Source organism: Theropithecus gelada, chromosome 11 (assembly GCF_003255815.1).
Source record: "Theropithecus gelada isolate Dixy chromosome 11, Tgel_1.0, whole genome shotgun sequence".
In the NCBI taxonomy this organism is placed as follows: Eukaryota; Metazoa; Chordata; class Mammalia; order Primates; family Cercopithecidae; genus Theropithecus; species Theropithecus gelada.
In genome coordinates, this window is record NC_037679.1 from 22864756 (window position 1) to 22882422 (window position 17667).

The following is a 17667-nucleotide window of genomic DNA, read 5'->3' on the forward strand; positions in this document are numbered from 1 at the left end:
TCATAATACCACGCCCCATTTTCAGATACCATACGATGCTCTGAAATAAGCACACTCATGTAGATTTGTATACGTCTCATGTAACCTAGTAGTTTGTAGCGTGGCCTCAGGAGTCAAACTGCTAGGCTCTACATCACCCAGCTCAGCTACTTTCTGGCAGTTTAACTATGGGCAAATTAGTTAATCTCACTCTGCCTTACTTTCCTTGCCATTAAAATAGTGATAATGACAGTACCCCTTTCAGAGCATTGCTGAGACAAGTAAAGTGTTGAACTGTCTGTCACGTGGAATGCTCAAAATATGTGAATGTATTACCACTTTGATAAACTCTGGCCTTGAAAGCAATAATAATAAATGTTAGGTTGCAAAAGACTTAGTAGCCAAGGGGAGCCTAAGGAGTAAATGGGGACTAAACATAACATGGTGTCTAGATAGGATCCTGCAACAGGAAAAGAACATTAGGTAAAAACAAAGGAAATCCAAATAAACAATCACCTTCAGTGAATTAGAAAAAATTGTTAGCCTGGGAAAATAAAACATTTTCTGTTTAAAAAAAAATTCCACTCATATAACTTTATGGTTATATAAAAAAATCAACTTGTTGGCTAAAATAGAGATTGATAAGGCAGAAAATGAAAGTTCTCACCTTTCCAAAGATAACTACTCTTAATGGTTCAGAGTATTACATACAGAGTATTACATGCAAAAGTAATTGCACTTTTGCACCATGAATTTTAAATCATTTTTATTAGGCTCAAACACATTTTTATTAATCAAAATAGGAACCATTATAATCAACACATTTTTGCCAATGAGAAATAAGTTTGTTTATTCCTGTAGAGTAAAAATCTATGGGCCGGGCACGGTGACTCACTCCTGTAATCCCAGCACTTTGGGAGGCTGAGGCGGGCGGATCACAGGGAGGATCACATGAGGTCAGGAGTTCAAGACCAGCCTGGCCAACATGGCGAAACCCCGTCTCTACTAAAAATACAAAAATTAGCTGGGCATGGTGGTGGGTGCCTGTAATCATAGCTACTTGGGAGGCTAAGGCAGGAGAATCGCTTGAACCCAGGAGGCGGAGGTTCCAGTGAGCCGAGATCCTGCCACTGTACTCCAGCCTGGGCAATAGAACGAGATTCAGTCCCCCCACCCCCACCAAAAATAATCTGTGCTTCATGATTCAACAAATTCTTGAAAAGCATTTGCTGCATTCTGCTGGTTGTGGAAGTGTTTTCCCTGCAAAAAATCGTTGAGATGCTTGAAGAAGTGGCAGTCAATTGGCGAGAGGTCAGGTGAATATGGTGGATAAGGCAAAACTTTGTAACGCAATCCCTTCAACTGTTGAAGCGTTGGTCGTGCAAAGTTCCTTTGGCCATTGTCATGGAGAAGAATTGGGCCTTTCCTATTGACCAATGCTGGCTGCAGGTGTTGCAGTTTTCGGTGCATCTCATCCATTTGCTGAGCATACTTCTCAGATGTAATGGTGTTCCTGGGATTTGGAAAGCTATAGTGGATCAGACCGGCAGCAGACCACCAAACGATAACCATGACCTTTTTTCTGGTGCAAGTTTGGTTTTAGGAATTGCTTTGGAGCTTCTCCCAGTCCAGCCACTCAGCTCATCGTTGTTGGTTGTGGTATAAAATCCACTTTTTATACCACATGTCACAATCTGATTGAGAAATGGTTCGTTATTGTTTCACACAATGAGAGAAAACAACACTTCAAAATGATGAGTTTTTTTTTATTTTTGCTCAGCTCATGAGGCACCCACTTATCAAGCTTTTTCACCTTTCCAGTGTGCTTCAAATGCTGAGTGACTGTAGAATGGTCGATGTTGTTCTTTGGCAACTTTTTGTGTAGTTGTAAGAGAATCAGCTTTGATGGCTGCTCTCAACTGGTCATTGTCAACTTCCATTGGCCGGTCACTAAACTCCTCATCTTCAAGCCTCTCATCTCCTTCGCAAAACTTCTTGAACCACCACTGCACTGTATGTTCATAAGCAATTCCTGGGCCAAATGTGTTGTTGAGATTGTGAGTTGTCTCCACTGCTTTATGACCCATTTTTAACTTGAACATCACTTGAATCTGCTTTTTGTCTAACATCATTTCCATTGTCTAAAATAAATATAAAATAAACAGCAAGTAATAAGTTATTAGCAAGAAAACATAAAGTGAGAAATATGCATTAAAATGATGTATAACATAACCACAATTATGTAAGAATGTATTCTAATATCAGACAGCAAATTTCAGCAATGCAAAATCCATGAGTACATTTGCACCAACTGAATACATCCTTCCAATGGCATCATTTGTACTTATTTATATTTATATAGTTAATCTATTTATTTACTTATTGAACAAATGGGATAATTTGCAGGATAGTTAATATAGCCTTTTTTTTTTTTTTCTCAACAATGTATCATCTATACCAGTGCTACTCAATCGTAGTTCATAGACCAGTGCTGGTCAGCAACGTGTTTGTTACCAGTCTATGAGGAGATAAGGTAAATCGTGACATTTCTTTCTTTCTTTCTTTCTTTCTTTCTTTCTTTCTTTCGTTCGTTCGTTCGTTCGTTCGTTCGTTCGTTCGTTCTTTCTTTCTTTCTTTCTTTCTTTCTTTCTTTCTTTCTTTCTTTCTTTCTTTTTTTTTTTTTTTTTTTGAGACAGGCTCTCACTCTGTCACCCAGGCTAGAGTGCAGTGGCACACTCATGGCTCACTGCAGCCTCAATCTCCTGGACTCAACTGATCCTCCCACCTCAGCCTCCTGAGTAGCTGGTACTACAGATGTTCATCACTATGCCCAGCTCATTTTTGTATTTCGCCATGTTGCCCAGGGTGCTCTCGAACTCCTGGACTTAAGCAATGCTCTTAACCTTGGCCTTACAAAGTTCCGGGATTACAAGCGGGAGCCACCACGCCTGGCCTCCACACTGCTTTCTTTATTCAGAAAATCTTCCTACTAAACTAAACAGTGGTTAGTGATGTGATGCTTTAGAGTCTAGCCTAAGCTCCCTATCTCATTGTGGATCTGAAATGCACAGTTTGCTGACCTTCATCTGAGTAGTGCTAGTCTGCACCATGCCATATAAACATATAAAGAGTTGCCTTATCCCTTTAAGAGTTATTGATATTGGGCCGGGCGCGGTGGCTTACGCCTGTAATCCCAGCACTTTGGGAGGCCGAGACGGGTGGATCACGAGATCAGGAGATCGAGACCATCCTGGCTAACACGGTGAAACCGTCTCTACTAAAAATACAAAAATTAGCCGGTCGTGGTGGCGGATGCCTGTGGTCCCAGCTACACGGGAGGCTGAGGCAGGAGAATGGCGTGAACCCGGGAGGCGGAGCTTGCAGTGAGTGGAGATGGTGACACTGCACTCCAGCCTGGGCGACAGAGCGAGACTCCGTCTCAAAGAAAAAAAAAAAAAAGAGTTATTGATATTACTTGTTTTTCTTTTTTGATTTAGAAACAAGATTGTCTTTCAAATGGAATAGTGGTGGCCTTTACCAATAGCCACCTCTGTTCTTTTATCTGTGTCAGTTTCAGTGATTGAACTTCATTTAAAGAGTCAACACAGTGTAGAGGTTGAGACCTTGGATAAAGCCAATTCAAATTATGGCTACTCTGGAACCTCAACTTTTTAATCTGAAAAATGGATGTGATGAATCAGTCTTATAAGATGAATCTATCTTATAAGATTATTGTGAGGCTTAATGATTAAATGAGATAATACCTTCAAAGAGCTTAACACTTTATTTTGGCATGTAGTAAGGGCTCAATAACAATGAGTTGCCATAATAATATTATTTACTACTACCAGAAGCTATGGTCTTAATTAGTGACATTTAAAAAAAAATAATTTAAAACTCACTCATCTCCAAAGAAGTTGAAATTATGTAACAGATTAAAATGTTGCAAAGCAAACACTAAAAAAATGCGGATGTTAATGGTGCTTTAGAAAAGCAGGGAGCTGTTTATCACCAGAAGCTATTCTTTACCCAATGTTAAAAAGTGTTGTGTTGGTAGGCTTCCTATAACATTTGGCTACAAAGAGGCATTTTATTACAATTTCTTACATCATCATTAAGAGAATCTAAAGGGCTAATAAATTCTATTTTCATATATATATTTTTTTTATTTTTTGAGATAGAGTTTCACTCGGTTGCTCAGGCTGGAGTGCACTGGCACAATCTTGGCTCACTGCCACCTCTGCCTCCCGGTTTCAAGCGATTCTCCTGCCTCAGCCTCCCAAGTAGATGGGATTACAGGCATTCACCACCACACCCAGCTAATTTTTTGTATTTTTAGTAGAGACGGGGTCTCACCAGGTTGGCCAGCCTAATGTCAAACTCCTGACTTGAGGTGATCTGCCTGCCTCAGCCTCCCAAAGTGTTGGGCTTACAGACGTGAACCACCGTGCGTGGCTGTCTATCTATTTTTACAGGCTTTTGCTCTATTGCCCAGGCTAGAGTTCTGTGGCATAATCTCAGCTCACTGCAGCCTTGACTTCTTGGGCTCAGGTGAGCCTCCCACCTCAGCCTCCCAAGTAGCTGAGCACACCAGCAAACCTGGCTAATTTTTTTGTAGAGATGGATGGGGTTTTGCTATGTTTCCCAGGCTGGCCTTGAACTCCTTGTCTCAAGCGATATGCCAGCCTTGGCCTCCAAAAGTGCTAGGAGTACAGCCATGAGCCACTGCGCCTGGCCTGAATTCTATTTTCTATGTGCAGTGGGGGAGTACTATTTTAATAGGGGGAGAGGTAATATTTTTATAAGGAGACCACTCTCATCATAAGATCTGCAAGTGTCTCCTTAACTTTTAAATAGTATCAGTAGTTCTAAAAGGTCAGACCACTTTCTGACCTTATTCACTATGCCATTAAAGTCGTTATAATTTGATTGTCTCCTTAATGGTGACTCAGAAGAAAGCTTGGGTTTATACTGATACTTGTAATCGAATCCAAAATGCCTGAAATCCTGTATGACAGTTTACTATTAGGTTGGTGCAAAAGTAATGGCAAAAACCGAGATTACTTTTGGATCAACCTAGTCGATACAATATGACTGTTGCCTGGGGTTATGGTTAATGTCTTAGTAACAGCGGCTTGCATTCACAGTGTGTTCTTTTTTAAGGGAGGTCATATTGGTGTCACATTACAGATAGGGAGAAAGAAACTCAAAACTTAGAAACTTGAGGTCTTTTTCCCAAGATCACATAGCTGGTAAATGGTGGCGCCACCAGGGTCCAAACCGGTGCTGCAACCATCCTGCAGCGCTACATCAGGATGCCACCTTAAAAAAGGTTAAATGCTTACATGGCATGCCATTCATTCCATTTAAACTTCCAAAAAACTAGGAAGAATGATTGCCATCTTTGACCTAATAGGGTTTATAAGTTCAGATAAAAGTCTGTATCTTTTTGTTATTGTTGTTCAACAATTATGTGCTAACAGAAAATTGTTGTTTTATTATTACCTCAATGGATTATTTGATGAGGAAACTCGTGATGGAGCTGCCTCTTTATAGGCATTAGAAAAAGCGGTTTGAGTAGAACTTGCCTGTAGAGAAGAAATACATCTAAAAAGAAAAAAAAAGTAAAAGAAAAAAAAAGAAAAGGCAGTTTGGGGAGAAATATTTTTTAAAATCCTAAATTGGAATGAATACTCTTGCTAAAATCCTGTGCCCTGTTCCTAGGGATTATAAGAATCACTGCCTCAGCTCCTTGTTACTTCCAATACAAGGCTTTGCTAGTTTCCAAACGAAGAGGTTTCTCCCTATCTTTTTTTTTTTTTTTTTTTTTTGAGAAAGAGTCTTGCTCTGTCTCCCAGGCTGGAGTGCAATGGTGCGATCTCCTCTCTCACCGCAACCTCCGCTTCTGGGGTTCAAATGATTCTCCTGCCTCAACCTCCTGAGTAGCTGGGACTACAGGCGTGCGTCACCATGCCCAACTAATTTTTGTATTTTTAGTAGAGATGGAGGTTTTCCATGTTGGTCAGGCTTGTCTTGAACTCCTGAGCTCAAGCAATCCACCTGCCTCAGCCTCCCAAAGTGCTGAGATTAGGGATTATAGGAGTGAGCCACCTCTCCCTGCCTTCCAGCTTGATTTTCTTGGGAAAGAAGTTGTATCTCTTGAGCTTCTATCTCTTCTCTTGATTTTATTTAAGTGTTCACCCTTTGTTGTTGGTCCTCTTTGAGTGGTGCTAGGAATTCTGGTAGAACCACTTGACACAGGCCCCACCTCAAGCCCCCAAATTTGCATTTGTAACAAGTTACCAGGTGAGACTGATACTGTAGGTCAACGACCACACTTCGGGAACTACTGCTGTAAAAAGCAAGCAATTTTGTAACTTTCTTAAGTTAGCCAATTTAAATGCTAATTTTCCTCCCGATTTCCCAAAGATCTTTTACCTTTCTTACAATTGCTCTCAATGGACATCAGATCATGGCTATTTAAACTAAGATTCTAGAAAATGTGTGTAGCTCCTTGCTTTTTGCTTTGCCATTTTTCCTTCATTTTCATATTTTGTTCCCTTCCCAAATTGTAAAGCGCCTTTTCATGCCGCACCTGGGTAAATTGAAATCTAAAGTGGGAGCCTGATGAGCCCTTAAGGATTAATGGTTCAATTTCCCTGCAAATCTGCATGTGCTTTTGAACTAAGGAAGAAGAACACAGGGCAATGTAACCCTTCTTAGGGCTTCGCTAGTGCATTTCAGTTTTCTACAATTACCACCAGCTCTTAGGACAGTCATCACATTTGACACCTGACTCTAGAACAACTGAAGTACAGGTTTTTTGTAGGTTATGGCTCATGCAAGTTAGCGTGAGGTTGGGAGTTTTTCTTTTCTTTTCTTTTCTTTTTTTTTTTTTTTTTGGTGTAAGAATATCACTGTATTTATTTTCCTACAGGTAATTTTTCTATGGCTTCAACATTTTCTCTTCAAAATTAAAAGAAAAATATTCCAAAGTTTAGAACTGGATCACTTGGTCCTTTCTCATCTTGTCTCCTCCTAATTCAAAATGCTTGCATCTCTTAATGGCCAGCATCCTCTTGGATCTGCAGTTAGGCTCAACACAGTCCAGCCTAATTAGCACAATCTTCTTTGTGGTCTTAGCCTTCCAGAAAATTGGCTTTGTCTGCCCACCATAGCCACTCTGATTCTGATCATCGCGCCTCTTTCCCTGGGCATACAAGGAATCCTTGCCCTTCTTATAGTGTGTCACTTTGTGAGGCTGATGCTTGCCACACTTCTTACAGAAGGTTCTTCGGGGTTAGGTACATTGACCATCTTTGCAGCAGAGCTGTTCTGTCTATATGATGAAAACAAGAAATAGCGACCGAGACCCTCGCCTTGTACAGCTCTTGTCTAACCGGGAGTTTTTCTTTAAATGGAACATTTCGTTATGTTTCATGAGAGCACCTGTTTGATTGTTTTTGTACCCTAGTCTACTGGCAATTTATGAAATTGCTTTAACATTAGTTATATGGCAACTACAACTTACGTGAGGGGTAGGATCTCAAGTCAGACAATAAGGAGAAAACATTTTGTAAAATTACCCTTGAAAATCCCCAAGTCACCAAGAAGTGCATCCATGAAAGCTCTGAAGCCAGAAATTGATGTAAATTTCTCTTTGCTTAATGGGCTACGACCCCACACTTGCCTGTGGCCACAGTCTAGTTGAAAGAGGGAAAAGATGTTAGGGAAAATAGGATTTTGTCCTTTCTCCTTTCTTCCCTTCCAAGTAAACATAGACACGTGGTTCAACTCCAATAGATTAAATGTACTGTGACTCCATTATATTGTTAAGATAATTGAAGTATTTGATTCTGGGTCACTGGTTTACATTCATTTACAGTCATGCTGGAATTAAGTATCATAAGTTCACTCATTCAACAAACAGCTATTGAATATCTTTATAGATTTATCAAGGACAGGGATTTGTTTTTTTATTGGGACCCTTTTTTGTCTTATAGTAGTCAGTCAGGCAGTGTTTGTTGAATGAATAGTGAAACACAGTCCGTGTCTTTTTGTGGTTTGTATCCTGGTTTTAAGGTGGAAAAGTAAACAAAGATTTGCCGTAGAGTCTGTTAGAGATATCTTAATTTATGGGAATATTGTGGAGGAAGAAATTCATTCTGCCTGGGAGAGTACAATACAAACTCATGAGGGAGACATCTGGGCTAGACCTTGATGGATGAGGAGTTCTCTAGGAAAGGAGGGGCATTCCAGGTAGAGGAAAGGCTCCTCAAATGATTCTAACATGTTTCCTTCTTAACAATCATGAGCTTAGTGTTTTAAGTGCCTTGAGCAGAGTAGTAAAAGATGAGAATAACAGGTAATGCTAATAATAGCTAATAGCTATTGGGCATACAGTTTATGCCAGGCAGTGTAAGTGAATTTTACATTTTGCTTAAATCTCACAAGAAATATGTGAGGTACACACTGCTAACCCCATTATCCCATTTTCTAGATTAGAAAACTGGGGAAAGTTGGCCGGGTGCGGTGGCTCACACCTGTAATCCCAGCACTTTGGGAGGCCAAGGCAGGTGGATCACCTGCAGTCAGGAGCTCAAGACCAGTCTGACTGATGTGGTGAAACCTCATCTCTATTAAAAATACAAAAAAATTAGCTGGGTGTGGTGGTGCATGCCTGTAATCCCAGCTAGTTAGGAGGCTGAGGCAGGAGAATTGCTTGAACTCAGGAGGCAGAAGTTGCAGTGAGCTGAGATTGAGCCATTGCACTCCAGCCTGGGCATCAAGAGCGAAAATCCATCGCAAAAAAACAAGAAAAGAAAATGGAGAAAGTTGAATTTACCAGAGATGACATAGCCAGTAAAATGACATCTATTATGTTATATAAGCCTTGGCTAAATGCCGTATAAACAGTTAGATTTTATTGTATTTTTTTTATTTTTTGAGATGGAGTCTCACCCTGTTGCCCAGGCTGGAGTACAGTGGTGCGATCTCAGCTCACTACAGCCTCAGCTTGCAGGGTTCAAGTGATTCTCCTGCCTTAGCCTCCCAAGTAGCTGGGACTACAGGTGCCTGCCACCACGCCCAGCTAATTTTTTGTATTTTTAGTAGAGATGGGGTTTCACTGTGTTAGCCAGGGTGGTCTCGATCTCCTGACCTCGTGATCCACCCGCCTCGGCCTCCCAAAGTGCTGAGATTACAGGTGTGAGCCATGTGCCCGGCCAAACAGTTAGATTTTGTGTACAGTAGGGAGCTATTGAAAGTGATAAGGTCAAACGTGAGCATGAAAGATAGACTGGAAAACACTGAGTGGAGGGAGGCCAGTTTAAAGGTCTCCTTGTACTCTTTAGTAGCAGGCTGAAGGCCTCAGTTTCATCTTAACCTTGAGAGATATGAAGGAGATATGAAAGGTGGAATCAAGAGGACTTCACCGCTCATGGGAGGAAGAAGTGACTGATCTATCAGGTTTACAAAGTAGAGATTAAGACACACAGTGCTGTGCTGGAAGAAAATGTCATCCTTATTGTCTCCTTTTATGTTTTATTGTATATGTAATACCTAAAATATATTCACAGAATAGCACACATGCATAATCTATAAATGTGGAAATAGACACACATTGAGATAATGCTCTTTTTTTATGGGGTCTATCACAAAAATGTTTGGGGTTGCTGGGCATGGTTACTCGCACTTGTAATCTCAGCTACTCAGAAGGCTAAGGTGAGAGGACCACTTGAGCCTAGGAGATCTAGGCTACAATGAGTTTTGATTGAACCACTGCACTTCAGCCTGGGTGACAGAGTGAGACCCTGTCTCTTAAAAAAAAAAAAAAAAAAAAAAAAGGCTTGAAGACTACTGATTCAAGCATATCTAAGAGATGAACCACCGCCCAGAGGTAAGTAAACCACTGGGGCAAGAAAGACTGAAGAGGTGAAGTGAGAAGATGATTACCTGAACTTTTACGTCTGCAGGTGATCAAAGTTCTTTCTCTTTTGAACCATAGGTTTTTTGCATTTCTGAATAATCCAAAACATTTTTATTTATTATTGTTTATTTGTTTATTTATTTTTGCGATGGAGCCTTGCTCTGTCACCCAGTCTGGAGTGCAGTGGTGTGATCTCGGCGCACTACAACCTCCACCTCCCCGGTTCAAGCAATTCTCCTGCCTCAGCCTCCCGAGTAGCTGGGACCACAGACGTGCGCCACCACACCTGGCTAACTTCTTGTATTTTTGATAGAGACAGCATTTCACCATGTTGGCCAGGCTGGTCTTGAACTTCTGACCTCAAGCAATTCGCCCACCTCGGCTTCCCAAAATGCTGGGATTACAGGTGTGAGCCACCGTGCCCGGCCCCAAAACATTTTAAAAGTCAGGATAAAGGTACTAAAGGGAAAAAGGTATTCCTTCCCTGTGGGAAAGATTCTGTTCAATCTGTTTTTGGCCTTGGAAAATGTTAGAAGTAGAATGGACATTAATATCATCTAATCCAACTTCTCTCTACCCATCCGGAATCTCAGACAAGTAGTAATAGGGCTTTTGCTTGAATTCTTTAAAGGGTAGGCAGCCCAGCCCTTCACAAGGAAGTTTGAACAGGTGAATTGGTAGAGTTCTTCCTTTTACAAGGCATAATTTGCTTCCTCATTTGCAACTTTTATATATTTCTTCCCCTTTGAAAAGTTATAAAACCAGTAACACTATACATGGTGCTGTACAGTTTTCCAAAGCACACTTGTACATGCACAGACAACACTTGATTCTCCCAACTCTTTTATGGAGTGGGCAGACATGTTTGTTCTGATTAAATAAATGAGGCAGGCCAGGCGTGGTGGCTCATGCCTGAAATCCCAGCACTTTGGGAGGCTGAGGTGGGTGGATCATTTGAGGTCAGGAGTTCAAGACCAGCTTGGCCAACATGGCAAAACCCCATCTCCTAAAAATACAAAATTAGCCAGGCGTGGTGGCGTATGCCCGTAATCCCAGCTACTTGGGAGGCTGAGGCAGGAGAATTGCTTGAACCCGGGAGGTGGAGGCTGCAGTGACCCAAGATCGTGCCCTTGTACTCTGACCTGGGCAACAGGCTCCTCTATAACTCAGGAATCAGAGCACTGTTTGTGGGATTAAATTAGGTAACTCTTGGAAAGTTGTTGTAAAAGCGTGGCTTAGATTTAGATGTGCAACAAATGTAATTTTCTTACTTTTCCTATCCTGGCTAATAAATTTAAAAGATTTTCATATGGCATGTTTAACTTTGTTAAATTTTCAGTTGGGGGTTCAGTTCCATCATATCAGCCATTGCAGGTTAGTTTAGAACTTACTTCTGTCATTTGTCTTTTTTTTGAGACAAAATCTCACTCTGTTGGCCAGGCTAGAGTGCAGTGGCACAATCACGGCTCACTGCAGCCTTGAGCTCCCAGGCTCAAGAGATACTCCCACTTCGCCTTCCTGAGTAGCTGGGACTACAGGCATGAACCACCAGGCCTGGCTAATTTTATTATTTTTATTTTTTTCTAAAGATAGGATCTTGCTTTGTTCCCTGGCCTTCATTTGTCATTTTAGTTATAATAATCATTAATGCTATCTTGATTTTCAGAAGGTGAGAAATTTGATTATTTAAAAAGTTATGAAAAAATGCCTTATCAGAAAGAGATTTAAGTGATTTCTAGTTTGAGAAAATTGACTCTTTTTAAAACATTTTATTTTATATGACGTGAAATGGGTTACCTGACTGCATTGCAGGCATATTGTTACTAAGTGGGAAGGAATGGGGCTAGGTGTTCCTTTTCATTTGGAATGTTCCCTTCATGGGAACATTGACTTCATGGAGTCAGTTGTGTGATAAATGCATATATATTTCTTTGGAATTAAGTGTTTGAAGAAGAAGGATCAGTTCCATTGGAATCTCTTTTATCTTTTTGCTCTTCTCATACTGTCTGTAGAGAAGAAGTATTTTATTTTTACTGAGAAATCTGCCACTTTCAGGGGTTTTACATCTTGATAGACGTGAGTGCCCTTTAACACTTGCTAGCTAATGAAAGTGTATGTTTAGCCTGCCAAACCGTGAGCATTCTGAGGACTGGGATCCAGTCTGAATTTTCCCTGTATTACTGGCACATGACACAGTTCCTGGCACTTAGAATGAAATACTAACTCTCTGTTGACTGAAGGAAATGTTAGTTATCACTGTATCCATTGATATGTAGTGAATGCAGACTAATTAATAAATGTTGGGAGTTCACTGCTGTATCTTCTAGGTAGAAAAATACATTTCAGATAAAACATATACATTCAGGAAAAAGAATTTTCTTCACAAATATACAGAATTCTGTTGAGTGCCTTTCTCTATATAGGAACAATGAAAATGTAGGAAATGCTTTATCATCTGTAATTGTTCTTTGGACTAACCTAGAATTTTTCCCCTGGAGAATGCATATATTCACTTGTCTCCTAACTCTTTGGTAATGGGCATGATGCCAGGGTCCCTGACTGAACTCACTCAGTCCAGGGTACATGTGAGATGTCAGTGTCCAGAATACCAGTCCTAGAGGTTTTAACTTTTAGCCAACAGTGGATAGCCATATGTGCACATGTGTGTGTGTATGTGTGTATGGATGCATATGTGTGTGTGTTTTAAGCTCTTTGAATTCTTCAAGTTTAATCCAGTATCATATTTCTCCAAAAATGAAATATTTTCCCATTTCTTGTTTTTAATTTTTTTTTTCCCAGTAAGTTCAGCTGTGCAAGGAGTCCATTATCTGTTGTATCAATTTTCTAGAAATTTCTTGGGCTCTTGAGGGACAAGCTGGGAAGAATTCAAGGCCAGACACGGTGTGGTGAAAGTATCCCCGGTTATGACTCTCGAGATTTTTTGGAAAGTAGTAGTAAATCATTTAATCATTTGGGAATGATGGATCGTGCATTCTGTGTATTCCGTCTCTCCATGGGGAAGTTGTTTGTATACATAGCTTTTGCCATGGTCAGCTCCTCTCTGATAAAATGCTCCTCTTCACTTTATTTCATTTGAGTCACTTTCTCAATCAGTATGTTTTGTATGCCAAATTACAGATCTTTCCATTTTCTTCTACCATTTTGGCATTTAGATGCCTCGACACAAATTTAATCTGAGAAAAAAAATCCTAATGTCCTGACTTCTTGTGGGAAGTATTTGCATTAAGGAACTTCAGTTTTACTCCCTTTTTCTTAAGTTCTAGAGTCTGATGTTTGCCACTTAAAGTTTTCTAAATCTAATTCCTATTTGATGTAAACTGTCATCTCCTCCTCCTCCTCCTCCTCCTCCTCCACCTCCTTCTCCTCCTCCTCCTCCCTCTGTAACCCTGCCTGGAGTGCAGTGCCACAATCTTGGCTCACTGCAACCTCCCGCTTCCGGGCTCAGGCAGTTCTGTTGCCTCAGCCTCCCGAGTAGCTGGGATTAGAGGCATGCGCCACCATGCCTGGCTAATTATGTATTTTTAGTAGAGACAGAGTTTTGCCATGTTGGCCAGGCTGGTGTCGAACTCCTCATCTCAGGTGATCCGCCCTCGATCGCCTCGGCCTCCCAAAGTGCTGGGATTACAGGTATGAGCCACCACCAGCCAAACTGTCCTCTTTAAAAATATATGTCCCTGTCATATTGTCAATATGTTCCTCATAGCTAAGGAATCTTTGCTGCATAGGTTGATCACACACCATGAGATACAATTTTACTTTTCAGTTGGAATTTTTAGGATAATACTTTATGAAGTTGAGGGTATGGTATGATAAACATAATTTCTCACTAGGAGTGGGAGTGAAAATTGATACAGTCTTTCTACAGTGCAATTTGGCTCTGTAATCTTACTTTTTTTTTTGAGACGGAGTTTCGCTCTTGTTGCCCAGGCCGCAGTGCAATGGCGCAATCTCAACTCACTGCAACTTCTGTCTCCTGGGTTCAAGCGATTCTCCTGCCTCAGCCTCCCGAGTAGCTGGGATTGCAGGCATGTGCCACCAAGCCCAGCTAATTGTGTGTTTTTAGTAGAGATGGGGTTTCTCCATGTTGATCAGGCTGGTCTCAAACTCCCGACCTCAGGTGATCTGCCTACCTGGCCTCCCAAAGGGCAGGGGTTACAGGCGTAAGCCACTGTGCCCGGCCTGTAATCTTACTTTTACAAATCTCTCCAGAGGAAATAATCAGAGATGAGGATGAATATTATGTATAAGAATGGTTGGCCTGGCGTGGTGGCTCACGCCTATAATCCCAGCACTTTGGGAGGCCAAGGCGGTGGATCACCTGGGTCGGGAGTTCGAGACCAGCCTGACCAACATGGGGAAACCCCGTCTCTACTAAAAACACAAAATTAGCCGGGCGTGGTGGCACATGTCTGTAATCCCAGATACTCAGGAGGCTGAGGCAAGAGAATCGCTTGAACCTGGGAGGTGGTGGTTGTGGTGAGCCGTGATCGCGCCACTGCACTCCAGCTTGGGCAGCAAGAACGAAACTCTGTCTCAAAACAAAAACAAAACAAAGAGTGCTCGTCATAGTTTTCTTTAAAACATGAAAATTATGGCTGGGAGCAGTGGCTCATACCTGTAATTCCAGCACTTTGGGAGCCTGAGTTGGGAGGATCACTTGAGCCCAGGAGTTCAAGACCAGCCTGGTAACATGGCAAAAATCTGTCTCTACAAAAAAGACAAAAATTAGCCAGGCATGGTAGTGTGTGCCTGTGGTCGCATGCAGCTACTCTGGAGGTTGAGATGGGAGGACACTTGAGTCTGGGAAGTGGAGGTTGCAGTGAACTGAGATCTGCACCACTGCACTCCAGCCTAGGTGACTGAGCGAGACTCTGTCTGAAAGAGAGAATGAGAGAGAGGAAAGAAAGAAAAGAAAGAAAGAAGAAAGAGACAGAGAAAGAAAGAGAAAGAAAATTATAAGCCATGTAAATATTCAAGAGCCAGTAAATAATCAAATCAATTATGATATGTAAAAGTGTTAGAATAATATGGAACCATTAGAAAGTATGACTTTTGAAGAGTATTAAAGGACAAAGAAACTAAGAAATCTCATGAGGAGAGAAAAATATGATTAATAAAATACAGTATATACCAGAATATATTAGCATTATTATTTCTGAGAAAAAGGGATGGATAGTTATTTAAAAGCTGCTTCTTTGTGTGTTTATTTTCCAAATTTTCTGTAACAAATGTATAGTACATTGATGATTAAATGAATGAGTATATAAAGTGCTAGAAGAATACCTGGCCTTATAGTGAACTCTCAAATATGAGCTTTTACTGTTGCTATGATATAATTACTTTTATTATATATAAAATATTTTTAAAAACTCACTCTAATTATAATTACTTAATTGTAACTACTTGTTTAATGTTTGTCCTCTATTCTCCATCATCTTTGGTCCTTCCTAATTTTTTTTGAGATAGGATCTTGCTCTGCTGCTCAGGCTAGCAGTGCAGTTGCGTGATTGTAGTTCATGACAGCCTCAGCCTCCTGGGCTCAAAGGGCCCTCCCATCTCAGCCTCCTGAGTATCTAGGACTACAGTCATCTGCCACCACACCTAGCTAATTTTTTAGTTTTGTTGAGATGGGATCTCACTGCATTGCCCAGGCTGATCTTGAACTCCTGAACCCAAGTGATCCCCTTCCTCCACCTCCCAAAGTGTTGGGGATTACAGTCATGAGCTGTCCTTAAAGACTATATCCGTCAAATATAAGCTGGCTGTAATACCTGGTACATAATAAGTGCTTAGTTAATATTTGGTGTATGTGTGTGTATTTGTTTGTACCCTCAAAGATCAGGTTTCTAAATATTTTCTCCTATTTTATTTCAGTTTTTTAGCAGGAAGGTTGCTAATAATCAAGCTGTAAAAATATTAGTTGCTCCCAATTTAGAATTTTTATGTTCTTATGAACGCTGAAATGTATGTAAATGAAACTGCACAGTGTTAAATGGTATGTTGTTGAACCAGAAATATGTTTATTGTCTTATTTTATAAACAAAAATAGCCCTGAGATTTCTTTAAAATTTTTTAAAAGTTATAGATTTTGAAATTTACAACACAACTCAATAAATAAGATTATGACAAAGCTATCTTAGATATACTTTTTGATTGGCCCTAAGATTATAACTTTAAGCAAGAATAGGGACACTTTTAACAGCTTGGAAGGTATTTTGGTGGGACAATAGGAGTGTATTTGTTTGTATGAAAATCCGCCGTAATTCTATAAAAGAACGTAATTTGAATCTGTAGTTGATTGCAAGTTTAGAGGTCTCTGCAATATACAAAGTTTCTTAGTTGCAGTCACTTCCCAAGACATGCTGATCACTAAGAAACAAGGAAACTCAGCTAGAATTACCAGCTGCTGTTTATAAAGCCAAATGATAAAATTTACTTAATGAAAGTAATGTGCTGACAGCAGAGTTTATTGCTTAAAACATAACAATCATGTTTATTGTATCTCTCTGAGACAGCTTTGCTGAATATAACTTAAATGTAGCAGAGGAAATCCAGAGTAATGCACTGTTTTAAAAAAGTGTGTTTATTTACATGAAACCAACATAAAAAGTTTGATGAATTTTTTGTCAGAGGTCTTAGTTTTCTAGAGTTAAACTGAAAAGATTGAAGAAATGGTAAGTAGCTACCATTTTTGGAAACAAGAAATTAAGAAGTACAAACTCAGAAAACACGCTTGGAGAAAATTTTAGTATCATGAAACCTAGAACTCTTGAACTTCAAAAGACTTTACAATCCACTTGATGGTGATATTTGGAATCTCAGATACAGTATTCAAATATCATAGGATAGAAAAGAATAATCAGAGAGCTTAATGCAATCAGAACCTTGTAGCCTGTTATGGGAAGAAGTATCATTTGGTTAAGCCTGCTAAGCTACTGTAAATGAACGTTAATCGCATTTTATCAGCTGCTTATACTATCTTTATTATATAATTTGAATATTTATGACCATGGAAATATGTTTAACTGTGAAATTACAGTGTTTATGGAACTCAAATTCCAAAAAGCATACAACCCTGTGATGGAGAAGAATTATATTTAAATACTACAAAATTCAAGATGTTTCTACCATTTAACATTAGTCTATATCTTGTGGGAGAAGCAGTTTGTGGCTAAGATACTGTGACAAACAGAATGATGTATGCTAATGTTGACTTCTAAGATAAGCATGTGATTTATTGTTTGCACAAAAGTCAATCACCAACTAGAGTATTTTAACTTTTTAGGATCAGGTAGTACTTAACTATTTTCTCAATATAGGTTATATCATTTTGGTTGACTGCATCCTTATCTTCTTGGAAATTATTAATGAACCTTTTAAAACATATGAACCAGGCTTTGTACTTGAACTTCTTCTCCTCTTAAAGCTGCAATAATATTGAAATTGAAAATGATGGGCCAGGCGCTGTGGCTCATGCCTGTAATCCCAGCACTTTTGGAGGCCGGGGCAGGTAGATCATCTGAGGTCAGGAGTTTAAGACTAGCCTGGCTAACATGGCGAAACCAAGTGTCTACCAAAAATACAAAAAATTAGCTGAGCGTGGTGGCACGTGCCTGTAATCCCAGCTACTTGGGAGGCTGAAGCAGGAGAATGGCTCGAACCCGGGAGGCGAGGTTGCAGTGAGCCGAGATTGCACCATTACACTCCAGCTTGGGCAGCAAGAGTGAAACTCCGTCTCA

At 40.2% G+C, this 17667-nt stretch overlaps 1 protein-coding gene and 1 pseudogene across 2 annotated transcripts in view; one reads left to right on the top strand and one right to left on the bottom strand.

The window, feature by feature from the left end:
* SRGAP1 (SLIT-ROBO Rho GTPase activating protein 1) overlaps positions 1-17667 on the top strand; it is a 312702-nt gene that overhangs the window by 21279 nt on the left and 273756 nt on the right. The window lies entirely within an intron of this gene.
* Positions 6513-7296, bottom strand: LOC112635054 (annotated as a pseudogene).